We start from the raw sequence: 17,621 nt of genomic DNA, 5'->3' as shown, positions 1-17,621 counted from the left end.
AATTCAATTCAACGCATATTTATTGAGAGGTTGATGTACAAGTGGTATGCTGAGTGCTGGGAATACAAAAATGAATAATACATGGTCCCCGCAATGGAGACAATCACAGTTCCCCGAGCAACGCAGGTGTAAAACAGATAAATTACAATAAAATATGAAAATACCTTCAGATGCATATGGAAATGTGCTGTGGGAGCTAAAAGAAGAGACCACGTAACTTAAAGAAAAGTTACTAAACAAGTGTCACATGACCTGGATTTTACAGGGACTAAAGATATTTTCTCTTCTAAGAAGTGAGAAAAAGTCTTAAAATAAAGCCACTTATTTGTTGAGCAAAGTGACTTGAGATTCAACTACTTGCAAAATGAAATTTAGATATAGATAAAACCTTGAATTAGTTATGTGCACCTGAAAAATTTTTATGTGCTCGCAATGTCATCTGTCTCAGGGACATGTATCTGTTTCACTCGGGCTGCAATTGTAGCATGAACTCTGACCATCCTGTTATAAGTACCTAATGTCCACACATAGACCTTCCTCCCCCTCCCCCCCGCTTGCTCCTAAATATTACTTATGCCAATGTGATAAAAGACACAGGATTGATCTGTTTGACATCTATCTTAGTTAGGATTTCTACTGTTACAATGAAACAACATGACCAAAACAAGCTGGGAGGGTTTATTTGACTTCCACTGCTATATTTTTGTTTATCATCTAAGAAAGTCATGACAGATACTCATACAGGGCAGAAACCTGGAGGCAGTAGCTGATTTACAGGTCGTGGAGGGGTGCTGCTTAATGGAATGCTTCTCCTTGCTCAGCCTGCTTTCTTATGGAACCCAGAACCACCAACCTAGGGGTGGCACCACCCACAGTGGCTTGGGCCCTTCCCCATCAACCACTAAGAAAATGCCTTAATGGACTCAGCGGCTGTGTCTTTGATCACCTCCCCAAGGGTGGTGCAGCTTGCCAGGCGACAGAGGAAGACTATGCAGCCAGTCCTAATGAGACCTGATAGGCTAGGGTCAGATAGAAGGGGAGGAGAACCTCCTTTATCAGTGGACTAAGGGAGGGGTGTAGGGGGAGAAGAGGGAGAGTAGGTGGAGTAAGGAGGGAATGAGGGAGGGAGCTACAGCTGGGATACAAAGTGAATAAACTGTAAAAAAATATTAATAAATTAATTAAAAATTTAAAAAATAAAGAAAATGTCTTCCAGCCAGATCTTATGGAGGTACAATCTCAACTGAGGTACCTCCTTTCAGGTACTCTAAAGTGTTTGTCATGTTGACATATGACCAGCCAGCACTTTTGCATCCACAAACTTCTAGAATAGGGGGATCAATGGAATTCATGAGCCCACAAGTAGGTTCTTTTATCTCTTTACCAAAATGGGATCCATCAGCTTATGCAGCCTCAGTATACGGCCAGAGGAAGTTCATCATCCGTCACTTGCTAGCAATGGATGCCTCTAGCTTAATCACAATCCCCTTGTCGTCTTATTACCTCTCTTATTTTGCTTCGTTTCTTCATTCTTACTTCCGTGTGAATTTATTCCTTATAAAACAGTGGCATTGCAAAATGAAAAATAAGTCAGGTCACAACCAAGAAAGCTCTATCTCTTGGGGTCCATATTGAGGAAAGGAAATCACCCAATTATTTAAATAGTAAATATTAACGTAAAAAATTATTAATTGCAGTAGTGGCATAGAGTAACTAGGAACTGATGAAGTAAAGTGATGCTTAAATATGGTAAAAGTAGAAAATAGAGGCCAATTGCTATCCATAGGGTGAGCGTTATAGCATTCATGGCATGGATTGGCTGGCAGGCTGGGAGTGCTTATGGTCTCATCACTATAGCAACCAGACCCCTGAGACAGCAGTGTTGAAGGTGCTTGGTATCTAAGGCCACAGATGGACTACAGGACCTTGTTGCTGGCAATAAATGAATAAATGAGATCCATGATATACGTAATGAACCCCGAGAAAGCTGGACACTAGAGAAACCATCTTTACTTTACAGAACTCAGTGAGCACTCAAACAAAGAAGGACTTCTAAAATGTCTGTCCACTGCCCTCTGATGATGAGGCATTATAACCACAGCAAGGGACTATGTTTTCCACTTTATCTAAGTAGACAAAAGGAACGTTCACTCTCCTTTAAAGCTAAATATTAATGAACTGCATCTCGTATACAAACTAAGACAACACTCCAAGCAGGTGTTACAGAATATTAAGCAACTTGTCAAATGATCATAATATTTTAGACATGGATGGAGAAAAATGTGCCAGTATAAAAGACAGATGGATAGACCAAATAATCAAAGAGAGTGTTCATACATATGAACATTGATAATCTTCCTGTTTTTTTGCCATATTCTGTTATTTAGTTGAAAATAATAAAAATATATACAACAAATATAAGACAAATGTTTTTCAGAATCAACCATTCATAATTTATTAGCATAAGAAGATTTTTTTTTACAAAAAGGACAGCAAATGTAGAAATTCAAAGATGGTTCTTCTCCACCTGAAAACTGCATCCACCTCACCAATGTCAAGTCAAACACTCATACTATGCCTTATATCATGATATAAGAACATCTCTATGCCATTCTAATAAAAAAATGCAAGATGTGAGTTACGTATCAAAAAATAGATGCAACAGCATTGATGAACAATGATTAAAATACCTTACTCTTGTGAGTAAGTAAGATTCAAGATGATTGAATTTACTATATACATATGTGACATTGTCAAATAACTTAGTCAATAAAAATTATTTAGCTAAATTAAGGGAATCTCATGGAAGAAGTGGAATAGAGAAAGACCTGAAGGGGACAGGAGCCCCACAAAGAGACCAACAGAATAAAAAAATCCTAGCCCAAGGGGCCCTGCAGAGACTGATGAATCAACCAAGGACCATGCATAGAGAGGACCGAGACCCCCTGCTCAGATGTAGCCTATGGCAGCTCAGTCGTCACCTGTGTTTCCTAGTAAGAGGAGCAGGGACTGTCTCTGACATGAACTCAGTGGATGGCTCTTTGACCTCCTGCCCCCATCCCCTCCTCCCGCGTGAGAGAGGAGCAGCCTTGTTAGGCCATAGAGGAGGACATTGCAGGCAGTCCTTATGAGACCTGACAGGCTAGGATAAGATAGTAGGGGAGGAAGACCTCCTTCATCAGTGGACTAAGGGATGGACATGGGAGGAAAGAGAGATGGGTGGGGTGAGACTGGGAGGAGATGAGGGAAGGGACTACAACTGGGATACAAAATGAATAAATTGTAATAAATGATAATAATATATAAAGAGTTTCTAATATGGGCTTATATATAAGATATTATTATTTAAATGTTTAATTTTAGATGGAATTCGAATGAAAGTTTTTATTTTTTTGAGAATTTTATGCATGTATACATTGTATTTTGATAGCATCAGCCCTGTTCTTTCCAATACCCCCACATCCCTTCTCAACACATCTTCTTCTGAACTTCATCTTCATTTTTATTTGGTACAGTATATTGAAGCTGATTAGTGTTTTTCATGTGCAGGTGTGAGTTGTCATCCAATGGATCATACTACCATTGGTCACATTCATAAAGAAAATGACCCTCCCTCCCCTATCAGTCATCAACTGCTTTAGCTTCCCTTCTAAGAATGGAGCATTATGAATCCCAACAGCATCTGTACTGGAATTTTTGACTGGCTTGATTTTTTGAAGGAGAACATATCTACTCTAAATCCATAAATTCAATGGCCATGTCATGACCAGAAGATAGCATTTCACAGCACTGTTTTCCATCTTCTGGGACTTAACGTTCTATTTTTTTTCATTTCTTCTTTTTTTATTTCTTTATTATTATTATTACCATTTATTCACTTTGTATCCCAGCTGTTGGCCCCTTCTTTAGTTCCTCCCACTCCTACCTTCTGCCCTCTTTTCCTCCCTTTCCCCTCCCTCAGTCCACTGATAGGAGACGTCCTTCTCCCCTTCAATCTGATCCTAACCTATCAGGTCTCATCAGGCCTACTGCATTGTCTTCCTCTGTGGCCTGGTACAGCTGAACTACACTGGGCGGAGATGATCAAAGAGTCAGCCACTGAGTTCATGTAAGAGACAGTCCCTGCTCCCCTCACTAGGAAACCCACTTGGACACTGAGGTGCTGTGAGCTACATCTGAGCAAGGGGTCTAGGTTATCTCCATCAATGGTCTTGGCTAGAGTATTGGTCTTTGCCAAGACCCCTGGGCCCAGATTTTTTGGTTTTGTTGGTCTTGTGGAGCTTCTGTCCTCTCCGGTCTTTCTATCTTCCCCTTATTTCATAAGATTTTCTGGATTCTGCCCAAAGTTTGGTTATGAATCTCAGCATCTGCTTTGATACTTTGCTGGGTAGAGTCTTTCAGAGCCCTCTGTGGTTGACTCCTGTCCTGTTCCCTGTTTTCTACCACTTTCAATGTCAATCCCTCTTGCTTTCTGAGCCAGAATTGGACAAGTTTCCTAGGGTCCTCCTTCTAGTTTAGTGTCTTTAGGTGTATAGATTTTAGTATGTTTGCCCTAATTATATAACTAACATCCACTTATATAACTAACATCCACTTATAAGTGAGTATGTACCATGTGTGTCTTTCTGCTTCTGGATCACCTCGCTCCGGATGATCTTTTCTAGATCCCACCATCTGTCTGCAAATTTCCTGATTTCCTTGTTTTTAACTGCTGAGTAGTATTCCATTGTGTAAAAGTACCACACTTTCTGTATCCATTCCTCAACTGAAGGACATCTGGGTTGTTTCCAGATTCTGGCTGTTATGAATAAAGCTCCTACAAACATGGTTGAGCAAATGTCCCTGCTGTATTCTTGAGCATATTTTAGATATTTGCTTAGGAGTGGTATAGCCTTTACTATGTTTAGGTATGTGCTTTGTATCCCTGATCTCTCCAACACTTTAAACATCAGTGGGTGTTGAATTTTGTCAAATGCTATTTTGGCATCTAAGGAGATTATCATGTAATTTTTTTTCTTTCTGTTTGTTTATGTGGTGGATTACATTGATGGATTTCCATATATTGAACCACCCCTGCATGCCTGGGATGAAGCCTATTTAGTCATGGTGGATGATATCTTTTATAGGTTTTTGGATTCAGTTTGCAAGTATTGTATTGAGTATTTCTGTGTCAATGTTCATAAGAGAGATAGGTCTGAAATTCTCCTTTTTTTGTTGGGTCTTTGTGTAGTTTAGGTATTAAGATTATTGTGGCTTCATAGAATGAGTTTGAAATGTGCCTTCTGTTTCTATGTCATGGAATAGTTTGAAGAGTATTGGTATCAGCTAGGTACATATTGGTACATATCTAGCTTTTTGAGAAACTTCCACACTGATTCCCACAGCAGATGAACCACTTTCCATGCCTATTAGCAGTAAATGAGTATAGCATCTTACCCATATCTATATTAGCATTTGTCATCATTTCTCTATCTTGCCTACCTTGACTGGAGTAAGATGAAAACACAATGTAATTTTAATTTTTATTTTCTTGATGGCTAATGAAGTTGAACACTAAAAATGTATTTCTCAGTCACTTGTATTTTGTTTTGGAGAACTATCTGTTTAGTTCCATGCTCTATTTTTAAACTGTGATGTTTCAGGTTTTATGATATTTTTTATATTTTTTGAGTTTTTAATATTAATCTAGATGCTAACGCTTTGTGAGATATGTAGCCGATTAGATCTTTTTCCATTCTGTAGGCTATCTTTCTGTTCAAACCACAGTGTCCTTTGATATACAGCAGCTTTGTAGTTTCATGTTTTTCATTCTCAGTTAGTCTTAATGACTGTACTATTATGGTCTTGTTCAGAAGGCCCTTTCCCATGTCTATAACCTTCATTCCTACTGGCTATCTTTCATAGGGTTGGGACGTGCTATGCACAGCAAGATATGAATGGCAATCTATGATATTATCCAGTTGTGAGCCCTGGGAGGTACAGTAATGGCAAGCGAGGCCAAATATACTTACTAATGCAATAGGGGCACAAATATTATACAAGTAACCAACCACTATCTGGTTGGACTTAAGTCCCACTTCACAACATAGAACCAATATCTGGTTCAGTCATTAGGTGATGTGTTTGTGAATAGGCTTAGGGAAGAACCTACTTTTAGTCTAATGTGATATATTCTTAAACTGATTTGTAACAGCTTTTCTTGACACTATAAATTATTGAATCCCTTAAAAATATTCATAAAAATTTCTTTATGCATTAACACAGAGATTCACGCTTGGTCAATATACAGAGTATAGGTGATTGTAGAATGCTCAGCCTTAAATGGAACACACAATACATAGTACCTCCTCCCAAGGCTTAAAATTACTGAAGAAAAGAGAAAGAATGACTTTAAGAGCCAGAAGTGGTTCTTCTGGCCAAAAGGATGACAAAAGGAAACAGTGTTTCTGGAACGAAACAAGGCAGGTGCACACAGAAGCTCAGGAGCTGAGACAGCATGAAAAACACCTGAATAATCTCAAGCAAAAAAAATATATATATATATATATATAAATATATATATAAATATAAATATCTATATTTATATATATAAATTGACAGCTGCTAGGAAAGGGAGAATTAGCTTTCTTTAAGGGATTGGTCCTTAATATTTTTAAGATGCTACAACAGATGGCCACACTTAAGAGTATATATGCAGCACTAACATGAATTGATGGATTTAAAAACAAATGAAAATGGAAAGTTAAGTGACTATGAAAGGAGGTGGACTCAAAAAGGAACTGGGGAGAGAGTTGAATATGATCAAAATACAATGTATTTAATTCTCAAAGAATTAATACAGGAGAGTATATTGATATATAAATCAACAGGGAGATGATTGATTACTATGTAGATAGGCAGGCAAGCAGGCAGAAAGACAGACAGATAGATAACTAGATAGACAGAATTTTCTTTAGTCATTTAATTGTTGACTCGGGGTTTGGCTTTTCTTCTCTAGGCCTAGACATATTGCATCTAAATCAGTGACTCACTTTTATACATATTGAATTTGTGTCTTATACTCAGTGCTATATATTCTCTGTGACCAAATACATCATGGTGGAAAACTTATGGAAACCTATATAGGTAAATAAAGAAAAGGGGGATGTCCTAACTCAACTGTCTTTAGCATTTCCTTGTTTTTTCAGTTAAGGCACTGTAGTCAAGAGGGTTGCATTGCCCTCATTCAGAACAAGTCTCCTTCCCTTAGCTAAGCATCTCGGGAAATACTCATACAAATACACTCAAAGGTGTGCCTCATTCACGCCCTAAGAGTTTATTATTCTTGCTTTTATTGTTGAAATTGAAATATAATTATATATCTTTTTCCCCTTTCTCTTTTCTTCCTCTTGCCTTTCCATTCACATCTCCCAGACTCTTTCTCTCCCTCAAATTCAAAGCCTCTGGCCTTCTTTTAAAAAATAATGTTTTTGGTTGAGTGTCAGTCTCAGAAAAGACCCTGTGCCCGGATATATTTGGTCCTTGTAGAGCTCCTATCCTTTCCTCATCAGACTAACTTCCCTTCTTTCATATGATTCCCTGCACTCTGCCGAGGGTTTGGTTATGAGTCTTAGTGTCTGCTTTGAAACACTGCTAGGTAGAGTCTTTCAGATGCCTTTTGTGGTAGACTCCTGTCACACGTTCAATGCACATCCCATTTGTCTTTCTAAATGAGGATTAATCACCTTCGCCTGTGTCCACTTTCTTGATTATCTTCTTTAGGTGTGTAGATTTCATTATGTTTATCATATCTTGTAGGTCTATATAAGCGAGTATATACCAAGTTTGTCTTTCTCCTTCTGGGATACTTCACTCAGAATGATCTTTTCTAGATCCCACCACTTGCCTGCAAATACCAAATATATCCAGGCACAGGGTCTTTTCTGAGACTGACACTCAACCAAGGACCATCTATGGATATAACCTAGGACCTCTGCTCAGATGTGGCCCGTGGTAGCTCAGTAACCAAGTAGTTTTCCAAAGTAAGGGGAACACGGACTATTTCTAACAGGATCTCAAGGGCAGGCTGTTTGACCCCCCCCCCCCAGGGGAGGAGCAGTCTGTTAGGCTACAGAGGAGGACTTTGCAGCCAGCCCTGAAGGTACCTGATAAAACAGGGTCAAATGAAAGGGGAGGAGGTCCTCCCCTATCAGTAGACTTGGAAAGGGGCAGGGAGGACACCAGGGAGGGAGTGCGGGGTTGGGGAGGGAATGAGGGAGCGGGATACAGCTGGGACACAGAGTTAACAAAATGTAACTAAAAAGAAAAATAAAATTAAAAAAAAAAGAATGATTAAAAAAAAATCATTTTGATGGAAAGCAAAAAAAAAAAAAAAAAAAAAAAAAAAAAAAAAGAATTATCTAAAAGCATGCAGGTTGTTTTCCAAAGGACTATAAGTATTAAATTACATTTTTACAGGAGCCTACCACTGGGGGCCTCTGAAAAACTCTACCCAGTAGGGTATCAAAGTAGATGTTGAGACTCATAGCCAAACTTTGGGCAGCTTGCAGGGAATCGTATGAAAGAAAGGAAAGATAGAAAGACCTGGAGGAGCTCCACAAGGAGAGTAACAGAACCAAAAAATCTAAACACAGGGGTCTTTTATAAGACTGATAGTCCAAGCAAGGACCATGCATGGAGATAACCTAGAACTCCTGTATAGATGTAGCCCATGGCAGCTCAGTGTCCAAGTGGGTTCTCTCATAATGGGAACAGGGGCTGTCTCTAACATGAACTGATTGGCCTGATCTTTGATCACCTACCCCTCAGGGGGGATCAGGCTTACCAGGCCACAGAGGAAGACTATGAAAGACAGTCCTGATGAGACCTGATAGGCTAGGGTCAGATGGAAGGGGAGGAGGACCTCCCCTATCAGTGGACTTGGGAAGTGTGGCATGGAGGAGATGAGGGAGGCAGGATGGGATTGGGAGCGGATGAGGGAGGGTGCTACAGCTGGGATACAAAGAAAATAAACTGTAATTAATAAAAAAAAATAATGTTTTTTCCCTAAACAAACACCATTGCTACTAGCATTTTTAGTATGTCTTTATTATTATTATTATTATTATTATTATTATTATTGTTATTGTTATTATTATTATTATTTACAATTTGTTCCCTTTGTATCCAGGCTACAGCCCCCTCCCTCATCTCTTCCTCGTCCCGCCCTCCCTTTTTTTCTCTCCCCTATGATCCCTCCCTCCCAATAGTCCACTGGTAGGGGAGGTCCTTCTCCCCTACTATCTGTTCCTAGCCTATCAGGTCTCATCAGGACTGTCTGGATTCTCTTTCTCTATGGCCTAATAAGGCTACCTGACCCGGGGGAGGTGATCAAAGAGCAAACAACCGAGTTCATGCTAGAGTCTGGCCCTGCTCTCCTTACCAGGGAACCCCCCCAAAAAAAATTGTTGTCACATACACACACACACACACACACACACACACACACACACACACTCCTACATATACAAATACAATCTGCTCATTCCATATAAAGTAGCTAATATAAAAATTTATCATCACAAGACCTAAAATCTATAGCATGTTTATAATTTTAAAATATATATAAGAAAGAAGGATGTTTACTTATGCATATCCAGAGATCCATTGATATATTTATGAGATACCCACTGACTTAACGTACTGACACACAGTCTAAGGGCACAAATGTTCTACGCAAAATGAGTTTTATATAAACCCCTTATATAAGCAAACTCAGAAAATGGCGGATGAGGGAATTGCATGTCTGTCATTCAGGAAAATATAGACTACTATCCAATATATTTACAAGTACCTAAGCAAGGATGTCTGTGTGGACTATCATAATGTCTCAAATCCAAGCACAGTTTAGGGAAGTCAAGGAAAGCAATGAGGACCTCTGAATGTCAGCTAACAATGTAACCAGTCCTTAGGCACACTGCTGTTCATAGTTTTAGAACTGATACTAATACGGGAGTACAATTGGACACTTCTCAAAGTTAAGAGCAAATTTAATCGTATCAGATATAACTAAGTGCTTTGTTAAGAATAGATTCTACCGCAAAAGGCATCTGTAAGACTCTACCTAGCAGTGTTTCAAAGCAGACGCTAAGACTCATAACCAAACCATGGCAGAGTGCAGGGAATCATATGAAAGAAGGGGAGTTAGTATGATATGGAAAGGATAGGAGGTCTACAAGGACCAAATATATCCGGGCACAGGGTATTTTCTGAGACTGACATTCAACCAAGGACCATCTATGGATATAACTTAGAACTTCTGCTCGGATGTGGCCCATGGTAGCTCAGTAACCAAGTAGTTTTCCAAAGTAAGGGGAACAAGGACTATTTCTAACAGGATCTCAAGGGCAGGCTCTTTGACCGCCACCCCCACTCCCCCCCCCCCCCGGGGAGGAGCAGTCCTGTTAGGCCACAGAGGAGGACTTTGCAGCCAGCCTTGAAGATACCTGATAAAACAGGGTCAAATGAAAGGGGAGGAGGTCCTCCCCTATCAGTGGACTTGGAAAGGGGCAGGGAGGAGACCAGGGAGGGAGTTGGGGAGGGGGAGGGAATGAGGGAGCGGGATACAGCTGGGATACAGAGTTAACAAATTGTAACTAAAAATAAAAATAAAAAAAAAAACCTAAAAAAAAAAAAAGAATAGATTCTCAACGAATTACCACAGACTGCAGAAGACAAAAAAGTAAACTGCTAAAGGAAGTGATGAAATTAACTTTGGTGATTAGTCAGTAATATTATATTAATATTATTTTTGTTATCTCAAAAATTATGCTTGTTAGGACAAGGGGAAGTTTACCTGTGGAAAATGGGGTATTACTGTAGAATTCTTTTTTAATTGTAAAGTTAACACAAATCTAGAAGTGTTGTTTTTATTCAAACCAGATTCACTTGCCGTAGTATATATCTACTCAAACAAAGAACCCCAGTCAGTAAGTAGAATGTGAAAACTCGACTAATTTCCCAATAGTGTTATTGCATGAAGCATGCAGAATGTTGTACTAGAGTCTCCCGTATGTGTCTTACTCAATCGTGTCTACCACAAGGTGGATGAGAAGTAGAAGGTTGCAGAAGTGAGATCTCAGGAGGGATGTTACTCCAGTCCTAAGGTCTGGTCCTCCACATTGCAGCTAATGTAGGATTATGTCATGATAGGTTGTTTACCGCTCATCTTATTGTCACTAATGCCAGCTTGATTGAAAAACAGCCTGCTACAGCTTTAGACAACAGATTTTACATTGTCAGATTTCATTTGGTACTTTGTTTAAAAAAAAAAAGAAACAAAGCTTATTTTTATTATCTAAAGATGAAATCTACTTTAAAGTTTGATATTGAGGCTAAAAATATGACGAAAGGATTCCATCTTTTGAAAATGCATGTTGGGTTTTCAAAGTTGGATCCAAATCAATCAGAATTGTAATGTTTTAACACTGCTGCTATGTCAGTCATGTGCCAGGATGGTGTGCCATTCATGCTGTTAAATGAATGTTTTCATTTCCCAGAGGAGTGATCTGCTGTCCATCCTTATAATATGGAGCATTGTTCCCAGGCTATTTACATCAGCACTGCTCCCTTACAATGGTCCTGTTTCATTGGGTTACACAAATGGAGGGATGCTCTTACATAAACTGGGAAAGAACATGTCAACATGCCGCTTGTGGTTAATCAGAGATAGTGTGACAGCAAGAAGATGCATCAGAATATAAGAGGAGTATTATGGACACCAACTTTAATAATGTATAGTATACATTTAAACAACCTTATTTGGAAAAGATCCATATTGACTATCTGCATCAAAAGGGTGATTTAGTGGAGCTTTTTCTCATGCGTTATGATTATGTGACTAGAAGCAGGAAATAGCATTTGTATTTTCAATCATCTAATGAGTTCTATCCTAAAACGTAGATCTTTTAAAGTGCACTTTTTGCAGATATGTTTATGTAAATGTATGTGAGCTTTTACAGATAGATTCAGAGACTGTCCTGATTTTTTTTTTCTTTTAAGGATATTAAGCAATTTTGTGTAAATTACCTTTCTTTTTTAACATGATATATATACCAAATAAGTAACAAATCTGTAGATTGAAAGGACTGAATTTCCTTGAAAGGGAAGAATTTCCCATTCTTCCCTCATTGCTGCTGAATCAAAATTCTCTGCAAAAAGGGAGAAGGAAAGCATTTATCAGTATTCATGCATTAAATATATACATAGATTAAATACAGAAATTTCAAGAAATAAATTTCTTTAATTTTTTTTATCCGCTAACACATAAGTTCACTAAATGAAGAGAAAACTACCCAGAATTTGACCACATATGTAGGCATGCCCGATAAGCTTCCTGCCAGAGCTCAAGCTTTAACAAACCCTTATTATTCAGGTAGTTAAAAAGCAAGCTAAAGAGCAGCACTGAGCTGTAAATACTCAGAGCTGACAGAGAAGTGGTTATGACAGCTTTCACATTATCTTATTGCAGAATCAAGGCGGGAGTCACAGCTGGCTCGTATGTCAAAATGTGTCAGGACTTAAATGGTAAAACAGGAGTGCAACAGCAATTGGCTTTTCAATCAATAACACAATCGATATATTTCACAGATATTTTCCCATATCTAAATTACTCTGCAGAGATGAGGGACCCTGACTGTTTATAAATCAATAAAACACATAGCTAAAGGACATCTGTTCCACTCCTTTTGCATCAAGGTGCTGTTTGCCTTTTCTTCCAACTCTCCTGTTATTTAAGTAAGTACTTTTGAGGACAAACAGCCCTTGTTGTGCACACAAATCAGCTCACTTGCTGCATTCTGTGTTCATGATGTTCGTTAAAGACAAAAATAATTTTAGTGTCTGAGTATTCAACTACGTGTAAGGGCATCTTTTCTTAGATTTGAGTGCTTTCTTTGACTGTTGGAATTAATAAAGCAGTTTTCAAATTTCAAGTACTATGTGCAACATAAACTTCAAATAAATAATACTGAGTAGAACATCCAGACTTGCGAGTCAAAATGAAAGCTCAGGTATTGTTTTTCCTCACATGCAATAATATTGCTGAAAATTATGCATTGTATTCATGCAGACATGCCACAAATAGAAGAAATGTTGTCCTCTACAAGTATAGCTCCTTTACAGAAAGATATGACAGGAGAAAACAAACAAACAAAAACACCACTAAAACTTAATGCAAAACTGTAATGTTGACAGATAATTTTAGTTCCATCCTACAAATCAACATGTGATGAAGTATGAAGAATGGCTTAACAAAAGCGCTAGCATTGTGAGTTAAAACTGTTCTATTCTATCACTAGCTTCTATTGCACAACGTGATATTATGTTTCATGCTGTCAGTGTTTCTTTAAAAAAACAGAAGGCTGCATTGTGTTTCAAGTGGAATGCAAATTAAGCACATCAATCCATATACTTTTCCTAAGCTTCTTTTTCAGGAAGAAATATTTCTCCAGTCTCTTTCTCTAAAACATATGGAATCGAGGTGACAAATAAGGACATTACAACTATGTGACTCTGGGACATGATTTTAAAATGGAACTCCAATGTGGAAGATGCTCCTTTTTCATCATAAGCTCAGTTTCATTGTTGTTTTCCCTTCACTTTCACAGTTGAGGTGGAAAATGCAAATTTACAACTAACATGGTTTATTTCCTTCTTGAACAGTCAGAGCGGCTGGTTTGCCCATCAAGTTGACTGTGTCTTAATGATTACAGTTAGAATTTTATTCCTTCTGTCAATGTTATCTTCTGACATATAATTATCTTCACACCAATAATTAGTTAATTAGAATGCAATTCCCTTAGTCAGATCCTGCCCTTACTTCAGGCCTCATCTTGTGAACTGTGACCTTACCTCTTCCAACTCAACTAGGTTAGACTTCCTTCTGTTCCCTGGATATGCTTTTCCATGTTAAGACTACATCACTCTCTTTAACCTGCTAGAAAAATCTGCAAGTTGCTGTTATTGCCATTGCTCTAAGGTCTACTCACAAATCCAATCTTGTTGTGATGCTCTCAACCTTCTTTTCACAATTTGATGTTCTCATTTGGTACATCTTGTTTCTCATTAGTCTATGAGACACTTATTAAATGTTGCCTTTATGGTTAACTACTTCATATTGCCTCCAGAAATATGAGGAAAAAACTCTAATGTTTAGAACTTTGTCATATTTTTAAAATCAAGTGCTTCTAAGTGAACACTAAATTGCTTACTTTGTCTTGAAGGGAAAATGTGTTTAACGTGTTTAAAGCTATTTACATAAAATGCTATAAAAATGGGCAGTAAGCACACAGAAAAAATTATGTGAATGAAATTATACTTATTTGTGGAACCCAAACATTACATACTCAATGCTTAGCTCATTTTCTCCTTTTTCCTCAGCCCAACACTGTAGCCTAGTGGCAGGTTCCACCACAATTAAGGCGGGTCTTTCTGCCTCCATTAGCATAATACAGATAACTCCTCATAGGTATGCCCAGAGGTTGGTGTGTGTGTGTGTGTGTGATTAACTTTTAACTATTTTCCCTTTCTGTATTACCATCCTTAGATAATCAGCAGCCTTTTTGCTTTTTCAAGACAGGGTTTCTTTGTGTAGCGTTGATGTACTTGATATCCTCAGCTCACTTTCTAGACTAGGCAGGACTCAAACTCACAGAGATCCACCTGCTTCTGTCTCCCAGAGTGCTGAGATTACAGCATGAGCCACTGCACCTGACTATTCAGCAAGATTTTAAAATTTTCAGTATTCCTGTAATAGTAGAGAAGGTGCAAATTTGAAATAATTGATAATGAGAACAAAGAAAGGCAGTTGACTAAAGGTGTACTCAAGTTGATTAAAAGGTAAGGAATACAATGAATGAAAGCTGTAAATAGCAACAGAACTGTTTTGTTGACTGTCATACAAATAAACATTGTCCTATGTCTGTAGTACCTAATATACATTTGACAAAAATAATGTTCATCACATTATTATCAACTTGTGCTTTGTAGCCAACTAAGTGTTGTTAGAATTTGACACTACGTGTTGCAGGAAGATGATTATCTTTATTTAACCTAAAAAAAAAAATGATGGTTGAATGGAAGGAGAAAGCATTTGCATGTGCGATTTAATTTGGGTTAATGAACATTTGAGAAAGTAAATATAACATTCATGGTCTGATAATTCTTGAAAACCTATAAATAAACTGATTGAATATACTTTTTTGAAAACTTGGAAACATAAAGACTTTGAAGAGTTTTCTTATATCATGAATGAAAGGACTATCTATGTAAAGTTTCAGAGTCACATACATAAATACCATGGATATGGGCAACTTTTCGGTTTTACAAATTTGTTTGTTGAAAAATAAATATTTGAGAGGCACTTGAAGTTATCTTTTCTTTCCTTGGCACTCATTCTTAAGGTGAAAGAAACATCTTGAGTTATATATGCATTTTTGTCATTAATATGCTAAACTATTATTAAAAGAATTATTCATCTTTTTATTTTTAGTGTATGAAACATACATTAGTAAATCACGTATACCCTGCTATTCTTTTTAAATTCTTTATTAATTATATTTTATTCAGTTTGTATTCCCCCTGTGGTTCCCTCCCTCATCCCTTTCCAATCCCTCCCTTCCTCCACCCTCTGCAGGCATGCCCCTCCCCAAGTCCACTGATAGGAAAGGACTTCTTTTCCTTCTGATCCTAGTCAATTAGGTCTCATCAGGAGTGGCTGCATTGTCTTCTTCTGTGGCCTGGTAAGGCTGCTCCCCCCTCACGGGGAGGTAATTAATGAGCAGGCCAATTAGTTCATGTCAGAGGCAGTTCCTGTTCCTATTACAATAGAACCCACTTGGATACTGAACTGCCATGGGCTACATCTGTGCAGGGGTCTTAGGTTATCTCCATGCATAGTCCTTGGTTGGAGTATCAGTCTCAGGAAAGACCCCTGTGCTCAGATTTTTTGGTTCTGTTGCTCTTCTTGTGGAGTTCCTGTCCTCTCCAGATCCTACTGTTTCCCATTTCTTTCCTAAGATTCCCTGCACTCTGCCCAAAGGTTGCCCATATGTCTCAGCAACTGCACTGATAGTCTGCAGGGCAGAGCCTTTAAGAGGTCCTCTGTGTCAGGCTCCTGACTTGTTCCATCTTTTCTCCTTCTTCTGATGTCCATCCTATTTGCCTTTCTGAATAGGAATTGAGCATTTTAGCCAGTGTCCTCCCTCTTGATTAGTTTCTTTATGTGTACAGATTTTAGTAGGTTTATCCTACATTGTATGTCTATATGAGTGAGTATATACAGTATGCGTCTTTCTGCTTCTGGGATAGCTCACTCTTCTTCTTAACTTAAAAGTTTTACAGATTCATATTAACATTTGTAAATATTAATTTCTTAAACCTTCTGCTCTATGTTTTCATTGATCAAAAACAATTCATCAGTTTATTTTCCTAGTGATTTAAAGTAAATATTAAGACATTTTTCATAACAATGCTACAATTACCTTGCACAGACCTTTGTGAACATATGTTAGTTTTCCTTGACACATACGACTCAGAACGGAATTTTTGAATTTATGTGTTTCAATGCCAGATTTTGCTAAAATGATTTGTTATGACGCCTTATATATGTTATTTAGAAATCCAAGTTTTCCACATATTCTAAATAATTCCTAATGTTTTTCTTTTAGTCTTTATGTATACCTTGAATCTTCTATGTATCAGGAAATTATATTTATAAATGGCATATTAATATTTGATATGGCTTATCTACAATTGAAGTTTCAGTTGTTGCCTAATTATCATTGAGAAATCATAAACAAATACATTATAATTTCACATAGTGCATTGACTACACATCAAAGAAATTATTCTACCCAGGTCTAACATGGGTAGAAAAACATGAAACATTAAGTTAATTGGCCTTACTCTTGGGACCAATGGTGACACCTAGGTAGCTGCCTTACCCAGTATAGCTGATTGGATTAGCTGAGCTCCTTGTCCAACTTACAGGCATCTCCTTTCCCTGCCCAACAGCTGCTACTGCTGCTGTTTATATAACCTTGTAAAGGGTGCATGAACACCCTGAAAGTCTTTTAAGTATCGTTAGTGCCTTAGCTTTGTGAGTTTGGGAGTTTCCGGAGTTTTATGAGTCTTTGTGCCAGTGAGGAAATGTTTTAATTCACAGTAAATAGTGTGTTTCCATTTTCAGTTGTGCATATCATTGTGATGGTTCTCTTTGATTTCTTTTAAATGGTTATTTTATTTTTTAATATTATGATATAATTACATAATTTCCCCCTTTTCTTTTCCTCTCTCCATACTCTTTCATGAAAACCTTTTAATACTCTTGAATTCATGGCCTTGTTTTCTTTAATTTTTATTGCATACATAGGTTTACACGTATGTATGTTTATATGTATATATGCATAAATATAAAAAATATATTATTACAACCTTACTCACTCTATATAATGTTATTGTATGCATACAACCCCAGGTTTGACCTCTTGCATAAACAATTAGGGTTCTTCTCCCTGAGGAAAACTATGAGACCAAGAGGTCATCTCTGACTCCCATTCCCAATTGATACATGTACAGCACAA

Source organism: Psammomys obesus, unplaced genomic scaffold (assembly GCF_907164565.1).
Source record: "Psammomys obesus unplaced genomic scaffold, mPsaObe1.curated_primary_1811, whole genome shotgun sequence".
NCBI lineage: Eukaryota > Metazoa > Chordata > Mammalia > Rodentia > Muridae > Psammomys > Psammomys obesus.
This window is presented reverse-complemented; position numbering follows the sequence as displayed.